This window comes from Vespula vulgaris, chromosome 16 (genome assembly GCF_905475345.1).
Source record: "Vespula vulgaris chromosome 16, iyVesVulg1.1, whole genome shotgun sequence".
Classification (NCBI taxonomy): Eukaryota; Metazoa; Arthropoda; class Insecta; order Hymenoptera; family Vespidae; genus Vespula; species Vespula vulgaris.
This window is the reverse complement of record NC_066601.1, coordinates 621,542-631,280: the sequence shown is the minus strand read 5'-3', so window position 1 is coordinate 631,280 and position 9,739 is coordinate 621,542. Positions and strand designations below refer to the sequence as shown.

At 33.9% G+C, this 9,739-nt stretch overlaps 1 long non-coding RNA gene across 2 annotated transcripts; it reads left to right on the top strand.

Annotated features, from left to right (window-relative positions):
- The first annotated feature begins 1,745 nt into the window (after positions 1-1,745).
- On the top strand, positions 1,746-4,941 carry LOC127069650 (uncharacterized). 2 transcript variants are annotated; one of them, XR_007783647.1, is made up of 4 exons: positions 1,746-1,949; positions 2,383-2,959; positions 3,055-3,201; positions 3,337-4,941. It is a non-coding gene; the product is annotated as an uncharacterized LOC127069650 (long non-coding RNA). The 2 variants fall into 2 exon arrangements; XR_007783646.1 differs by lacking the exon at positions 2,383-2,959.
- Positions 4,942-9,739: the final 4,798 nt, after the last annotated feature.

Below are 9,739 nucleotides of genomic sequence, written 5' to 3'. Positions count from 1 at the left end.
CTCTCTCTTTTTCTCTCTTTTTCTTATCGGCTTTTATCGTCCTTTTTCTTCCTTCTTCTTTGTCGTTTTAATATTAAATTCGTATATTTATTTTCTATGTTTATCTATTCTATATGAACATATATATTCCTATACTTTTATCTAATACGTCTGTTTATAATAATTCATCGTTTTAATGATTACAATTTTAAATCATTTTCTTTCATTATGAAATATTGTTTGATTCTTATTAACGAAAACGATTGGCTCTCGTGTTTCTAAATCAATGTTTCGATGATCGATACGATCGTCCTTTCTATTTAATTTTCATTTTATTTATTTTTTATGTTTTATTCGATTTTAATCTTTTCAAAGAAATAAATGTTCCTTTTCTCTGACATGTATATATATGATCATTTCACGTAGCTACAAAGCACTATTTCATTGTAATAAATTTCTACTCGCTGATCATTATTACAACGATTCAGAACTGTTGAAAGATCTCTATTCAATTTTCTATTCAATTTTCAATCACGTATCTACATTGAATCTTTCCATGGAAATAGATTATCCTTCTCTTCGTTTATTATTTATCTGCTTGTTTACAATGAAAGAATAAAAAATTTAACGATGTCGAACTATAAAATCTATTTTTCTAATATCGACGAAATGAAAGGACAGACACTGTTCTCTATTAAATAAAGAAGAAAGAATAAAAAAAAGAAAAAACGTCATAATACAGTAGGAAAACGATATCGCGCGTAATTCTTTTTCGGACATAGGGAACAGTGTACATTTGAAATCAATCAATGTTAGCAGGGTCAATAGTCACTCTGTACACAACGATAAGACTCAAGATCGTAGCTTATCTGCTTGCAGTAAATACGTTTAATTCCCATATATGTATGTACGTATGTATAATATATATATATATATATATATATATATATATATATATATATATTGGCACTCTGTGCCGGAGTGCCTATCAAAAACGTAAAGCTGCGTATAAATTTTCTTACGTATTTACAACGATCAACGACGACAACGACAACGACAACAACGACGACGACGACGACGAGAGAGTCGTAGAGAGTCACGCGTTATATAACATCGTGAAAAAAAAGAAGGAAAGAAAAAACAAATAAAAGAATAAAAAGAAATAATATGTAATCGAAAAGAGACTCGTTCGCAAAAAAAAGTCGAACGGATATTGTCGATAAATTTTTCATTAAGAAATGGACTCCATAGCGTATCTTGGATTAGCGAAACGAATCGTTAAATACAATATAATACGAATTATATAGACATTAAATACGCGACATGTATATATGTGTACAGTGCGTAAATAATTATGTGAATGTATATCTATATAGATACAAATATGCATATGTAGGTAAATAAGTACGTAGCTTAGACACCAACGGAGAGCTCGTAATTTTTCCATCGGACGATAGCACGAGTGTCGATGACTAATCGCAGTCGAGAAAGGTCTATGCGTTGTCGAGCGAGCTGCCAGAACTCTCGTGCGGCACTTTTCGTACGCTTATATCCATTTATATCGATGACTCTAAGCGCATCGAAACACGCCACTCTACTCCTTCCTAAGATCTTTCTTTCTCACTCTCTCTCTCTCTTTCTATCTCTGTCTCTGTCTCTGTCTCTTTCTTTTTCTCTGTCTGTGTTTCTGTCTCTGATTCTGCCTGTCTTTCTTTTTTTCTATCAGAGAAAAATCTAATTCCGATGCTGTATGATTTAGTAGCAATAAAGATATCGACGCTGATGGAAAGTTACAACTCTAATTTACTTGCTTACGAACCAGTTCAATTTTTTTCTTCTTTCTCTTTTTGTCTCTGTGTTTCTGTCTGTCTTTTTTTCTTTCTGTGTCTGTCTTTGTTTGTCTTAATCGTGTTGTCAAATTATCGCAAAAAATAGTTGGTCGGAGTTTCCATAGATTTCCTCGGTGGCAGGTATAAATATGTATATATATATGATAAGTAAAATATATATATCTATATGTATGACAAATAAAATACATATATATACAATATGTGGCAAATAATATATATAATCTATATATATATAAATTTTATCATATATATATAATATATAATATATATATGCTATATACATATATATACGTATATACATGTATATATATATATGGTATATATTGTATATATTTTATATATTACATATATTATATATATATACGGCAGGTAAAATTCATATATGTATATATAGATCATATATATTTTTATACCTGTCATATACATATGTATGTATATACGACCTATTCGCCGACAATGCGATTGGTATCGTACAAAAGACTAGGTTGCCTCGTGAAAAGTGAGAAAGTGCGTTTTTCCATGCTGGGTAAAAAGGATCTTAAAATGTCTCCAGGGTGCAAGAGAGAAGAGAGAGAGAGAGAGAGAGAAGAGCGTGCCGGCCGTTTTACGTTCGACTCGACGATTTCGTTTTAAGCGACACGATGAACGAGCATTAACCGTGAATTCTTTGACCTCGTGCTCCAAGGGATGGCTCTTTAAACTTTAAAAGTCCTTCGAATCGACGGGGTCTTTTAAATTGTTTCGTGAGGGGGGCCTGGGGTACGGGGAGGGGGACCGCCGATTGGGGTGAAGGGAAGGTTCTCTTGTCAGAGAAATAAAAAAGAGAAAGAGAGAAAGAGAAAGAAAGAGAGAGAGAGAGAGAGAGAGAGAGAGAGAGAGAAAGAAAAGAAAAACTTACGACAGTTAACCGAAAGACGACACGCAGAGTCCGAGGGTCCTATAAAAGTTTGGACCGAAATGGAAGCTGCGAGATATACATATCTCGTGCGATATATATATTTTATGAAAATAAAATCGTATTTGAGAGAAAAACAGACAAAAAATAATATGTATAAGAATCGATAAATAAAAAAGGAGAGAAAAAAAATCAAAAGTAAAAGATCGATGAATATTAACGACGAATTCGTCTCGTTCGTAATGTTTTCTTTCTTTTTTCTCTTTTTTGTTTCTATTTTCTTTTCTTTTCTCTTTTTCCGACTTTTTTTCTCTTTTCTTTATTTTACAGATGTAGAATAAATGTACGACATGGATCGTTGAATCACCTTACATACAATACATATATAGGGTTACGTGCGACAAGTCGATATCTATATGTCCGATAAGGGAACAAGCTTACGACAATGGAGTCACATACTGCGAAATACGATAATTGGTAAGTTAATTTTCTTTTTTTTTTAACTTTCGAACGATTCCAAACGTTCTAAATCTAACTTATCAACTAATTACTGCAGTGACTCATCGTATGTTGTATAATCGTTATCGAAAAAATATTGTTTTGTTTTCTTAGTCGCAAAATCTTACGAATAAAAATAATAAAAGGAAAAAACAGAAGATGAAGAGGAAGAAGAAGACGAAGAAGTAGAAACAAGTTAGGGATTGGATTTTCTTGGTTTTTTGCGTTTGGTGATGTGCTAGCACGTAGTGTACACGATGCGGTCACGTTCGTACACGTATGTACTACTTCCTGCGCGATTCACGACGCTTCTTACTCGGAATTCAAATGTACAAGTATGTATCTCGTCCCGTCGTTTACAATCCTTGGGTATCGTCTCGTCTCGTCTCGTCTCGTCTCGTTTCCTCTTTGATAAAGGATTTTTTGGATTTGACTAAACTAGTAGAAAAAAAGAAGAAGAAAAAGAAAAAAAAAGTAACGACGAGCACGAGTCTTCGACATAAGAATTTTTTGAAATACTAAACTCTTACCGCAGGTCGATTTTATATGAAAAAAAGAAGAAAAAGAAAAAGAAAATAATACACAATGCGTTTCATTATCGCGATAACTGTACTCGTAATTAATTAAAAATATTAAACGTTCAAGAAAATTTTATATAAATTCAATTCCAAATGAGATTGTATATCTATGTAAATTTATAATCTATATAATAATCTACATAATTATCATCTATTTATATAATTGTATATATATATATATATGTGTGTATGTATGTATGTATGTATGTATATATAATATTGAGCAAACGCTATAAAATAAACAATACTATAATAATGATTTATACAAAATTAAATACATAATTACATAAGCTGCATATAATTATATATATATAGGTGTGTAAACACGAGTACATTGTTGATCGGTCAGTAATGTGTTAAGCGAAGAAACGCTAATCATACATACATACATACATATGTGGTTATCGAAACTATCGCTCGACAATCTCGACAAAGAGACGGAAGAATGTACGATTCGCAGTTTTCTCTCACACTAGGACGTAGAACCCTTCCTTTTCTATTTTTCTTTCTCCTTTTTTCTTTTTTTTCTATTTCCTTTTTTCCTATTTCTTCCTCGTTTCCACAGCTTCCGCGAGTCGGTCGATCGAAATCCCGTCGGCAATTACAGAAAATTCCAAGGCTTTCTAGCGAAGTATAGAAACAATCATCGAACGATCTTTCTTTCTTTAAAGAGAGAGAAAGATAAGGAGAGAGAGAGAGAGAGAGAGAGAGAGAGAGAGAGAGAGAGAAGGGAATAAGGAAGAAGAAGAAGAAGAAGGAAGAGGAGGAGAGAATCACTTTGCAGCTAACGTAATTGATAATCGAATATCGTTGGTTTTATCGCATTTGATAACGGTACACTCGTGTAAACTATCGATTACGTTATCTAAGAATGGTGGCTTGCAGGAGTAACGACAAGGCTCTAATTATACTCTCGCTCCTACGTTTACACGACGAAGAAACGTTTTTCCAGTTTGCGGATTAGGTATCTCTTAGCGAGACACTTTGCCGTGGGAATATTTTATCGGCTTATCCGAGACGATAACGCGCATTACGTCCTGCTAAGTGCGGAAAAGAGAAAAGGAAAAGTCAAGAGAAAGTAAGAGAGAAAAAGAGAGAGAGAAAGAGAGAGAGAGAGAGAGAGAGAGAGAGAGAGAGAGAGAGAGAGAGAGAGAGAGAAAACAGACAGAAAAAGAGAGAAAGAGAGAGAAATGAAAAGAAAAATAAAAAGAGAGAAAAAGTAAAGGAGAGATAGAGAAAAAGAGAAATAAAGGCAAATAGTAGAGTGAAAGGGAGAGAGAGAAAGAGAGTGAAACGAAAGAGAGAGAAAAAGAGAGAGTGTAATAAGAGTGAGAGAGAGAGAGAGAGAGAGAAAGGGAAAGAAATAGAGAGATAAAATGAAAGAGAGAGAGAAAGGAAAAGAAATAGAATGATAAAATGAGAGTGAGAGAGAGGGATAAAGAACGATGAAGGTCGGATTAACGCTTATGTTAGTCCTTATTTAATCGGCACGTTCGACGTTCGTATCTTTCGCTACTAGCGACGTGCGATATCAGCCGGTTCACAGACAGATTTCTCGGAACGAGAGCTTCCATCGCGATTCGCGATCCTGTCCGGACGCGAAATTCATCGAACGTGCGTGTATACGTTACGTTACGTTACGTATGTACTTATATACATACGTACGTACGTACATATGTATAAATATATGGATTTGTGTGTTTGTACGAGGTCTATAATGAGGGCGCCTTTTCGTTCGGCGAATGTGTACGTTCCTCGCTTTCCTCGTCGCATTACCAAGCAACCGTTTAATTTACCATCGTATCCTTGCGAATTACGACGTGCAACGTAACGCGTCGTTAATTAACGATAAAGGCAAGATCGGCGCGCGCGATGGGGCATCGCGTTTCAAGCTGATCAAAGAGACGGAGACAGAGAGACACAGAAAGAGAGAGAGAGAGAGAGAGAGAGAGAGAGAGAGAGAGAGAGAGAGAGAGAGAGAGAGAGAGAGCGAGAAAGGGAAAGATACAGAAAGATCGTTCTCTTTCTTAATACCTCTTCGTCTTATTTTTATTTTTATTGTTTTTTTTTCTTTTTTCTCTTCCTCTTCTTCTCCTTCTTCATTTATAATAATAATAATAATTATTATTATTATTATTATTATTATATTATCAATAATAATATATATTAAATATATATTAAATAATATATATTAAACAATAATAATGATGATATTATCAATAATAATTTAATAACAATTAATATAGTAGTAATAATATTAATAATAATAATAATAATAATAATATAGTAATAATATAATAATAATAATAACAACAATAATAATAATTAATATAATAATAATAATAAATAATATTATTATTACAATTATAATTCCTTTTTTCTCCCAATTGATTCAATTCCGAGTTCGATCGAATCGAAACAATTCGATTGATGCGCTAAGAAAAATCAACGTCTTATAATATTTACCAGAGTTTTCTCTTGTTCATGCGTTTCGTGTCTGTTAGGTTCAATCTATTATCTGAAAATGGCGGAGTTTTCTATATATAAAGACAATAAAACGAACGTTCAAGAGTTAATTTCTTTTTTCTATCTTTCTTTCTATTTTTCTTGCTTTCTTTTTTTCCTTTTTTTTTTACGCATTTGATAAGGACACGCACATCGCCTACACAACGATACCGTAGACTTCTGACGCAATAACTCGGCGTATCGAGGAAAGGCCGACGATGGATCGGTCGAGTTCGAAATTTCCTGGAATTCAAGGCTGCTGATTGCATCGTCGACGTATTATCGACCAGTTGAGAGAGAGAGAGAGAGAGAGAGAGAGAGAGAGAGAGAGAGAGAGAGAGAGAGAGAGAGAGAGAGAGAGATTCATAATTTCGAGAGTAGCCGACTATATACATTCGTTGTGATAATGAAGCTCGACGGGATAATGTGATTGTCTTCCGATGAATTACGAGTTGAATTATATGGAAATCTTTTCATATAATATATACATGCATACATGCATACATGCATACACGTACATATATACCCGCGTTCGTCAATCTTTTTCTTTAGTTAAGATCACATTCTATTCCATCCTTTCGACAATTTTTTTCTTTAAATCTCCCAGATTATCCTCTCGATTTTCTTTCTTTTTCTTTATTTTTTGTTTTGTTTTCACAAATGCATGGCTGGATTTGAGACAATATATATGTATATTTATAAATGGTATACATTTCTTATCCATATAACACGTGTAACGACACATGTATGTATGTTTAAAATTATATGCATACGTAAGTAATTTTAACGCTTTGATCGTATTAATGTCGTAAGTATTCTGAAGAAAAAAGAGGACCTGAGAAATGATTGAAAAGAAAAAAAAATAAAACAAGGAGAGAGAGAGAGAGAGAGAGAGAGAGAGAGAGAGAGAGAGAGAGAGAGAGAGAGAGAGAGGAAGGGAGAGAGATAGAGAGAAAGACAAAAAAAAAGATAAAAAAACGTAAAACTTTGTCGGTCAATGATATACATTTTTCGAGTACGACTAACATTTCGAGGTCCAAGCGGAAGGCGAATTTAGTCGACGAGGACGAAAACAGCCGAGTCCAAATGCTAATTCGGCCCTGACTCGAGAGATGGGTTGCCATGCGAGACACCGGGGCATTTACATGTAATTGCTTTCCGCGAATCCACCTACTCGCGCGAGCGCGAGCGCGCGCGCGTGAGAGAGAGAGAGAGAGAGCGTCCACTTGTTTTTGATAAAGGTAATTGTAGGTTTGCCCACGCTAATTCCTCTTTCACGAATATATCCTACGAAGTAGGCAGGTAATAATACCCGCGGGCAAATAATGCGAGCTCGGTTTCTCGTGAAAAAGTGATGATTCCGCGCTCTCGTCACCGGGGAATTTTTAATTTTTTTTCTTTTTTTCTTTTTTTTTTTTTACTAGAAAAAAGAATAAAAGAAGAAGAAAAAAAATGAAATTTGACTGGAGAGATAACGGAACGTTCAAACTGAACCATTCTATTGCGAATGATGTTTTCAAATATCAGGTATAGCAATTCTAAAAGCTATACTTGTGAATAGAAGATCGTGAGAAAGAAAAAGAAGGAAGAAGAAAGAAAAAGTATCGTCCTAAGAACTGTCATTAAGATTAGCAAGATAGAAATAGATTGAGACTAGAAAATTAAATAAGTTAAATTAATCTCGATTAATAACTAAACGAAGGAAAAAGAAAAAGAAAAGGGAACGAAGAAAAAGATACAAATTAACGCGTTAACCCTTAATCATCAGGCACACCGTTCTTTTAAATTATACATTAGATTTATTAGATTCTTGAAATAATTTCTGTCGAATAAATTAAGATAATCAAATTCAGATTCCCCTTAACATATATCACACATAATACCGACATATAATGGGTTTTACGTGCGCGTAAGTTTTATTCGTTAGTATTATTAAATGATAATTAATTTGAAATTTATTGCAAGCAGACGTTAGCACATATGTAACAAATGTACTGATTAACAACACGTATTCCATAAATTAGATATTCCAAAAGATTTTCAATTGAAAAATAAAAAAGAAATGTAATTTACGTATGTTACAATTGATATCAAATATTACGTGCGAAAATATATTAAAAAGGGACGAAACAACGTAAGCGTGCATTTGAAGGAGTTTATTCGCGTATAAGAAAATTGGTGAACGCTATGAAAAAGAAAACAAAACAAAAAAAAAAAAGAAAGAAAATCTCCATGAGAAACAAAGGATCTCAAGATATTCATCCTGATAATCGATGACTCAGTAAAGACGATAAATAATAGCTTTAGAGTTTTGACGACGATAACGCGGCAAAATCGATCGTTGGTTAACCGTTAAGATAGATTAGCGTTCTTAAGAGACATAGAAGTCTATAACCCTTCAACAAAACGCGTTTCGTTGGCCACGCGCCAAGATAAACTTTTCCGCACGCGGAGAAAACGTCTCTCGAGCATGATTTTATCCAAGAAGCGATCTACGTTTCCAGACGACTCTTCTTGTCTTCTATCTCTTTTTCTCTTACAAGTGCGGGCGCGCGTGCACACAGACACGTAGAAACAGAGATAGACACACTTGACCGGAAGATGATCGTCCTTCTCACGATTTCTTACTGTTAACTCGATCTAACATCGTTCATAAGAGTTTAATTAACGTTGCGATTAAAAAAACACTCGTAAGCTTAACGGTTCGTTTGCTCTTTATTGGCATTTATAAACCGGTCCTTGCGATTAAATTTTACCAATCAATAAAATTACCTGTCGTTTATCACAAGATGTTCTCAATCGTTACCAGGTTTAGACGTAATAAATTATACCTCGTGTCTCTGGTTAAATGTTTTTGCAATAACGATAAACAGTATTCTTGATTTTTCTTTGAAATTGTTATGTGATATTGGATTGAAAAATTTTGTTTAACGTTCCTACATGTTATATTTAATATTTACGACTGATCTTGTGAATCGATCTTATCTTTCGAAAAAAAAAATATGTATATATATATATATATATATATATATATATATATATATATATATATATACTTACTCGAGTAAATAAGTCACGGTAGCCATTCTTGAAACTAATCTATGTATGTATGTACGTATGTATTTATTTATTGTCCTTATTTCGAAGTTAAACATCGAGCGTGTGTCTATCTATCCATTGTGAGAAAAAAAAATATCGAACGAAGGAGCAAAGGAGCAAAGGAGCAAAGGTATTCTTTTTCAGGGCCGAGAGAAGCCTATTCTGTAATTGCGAAACGAACTGGTCGGTACGATCAAACTACATATATATGTTTCTTGTAAGTGGTTACACGAACACGTGGTTAAACCGGTGGAACACCCGCGCTGCATTTCACCAGACTGAGTCAGCCTATCAGCGAGGAATATTGCACAACATTTAAGTTCTCTGTTACGGGC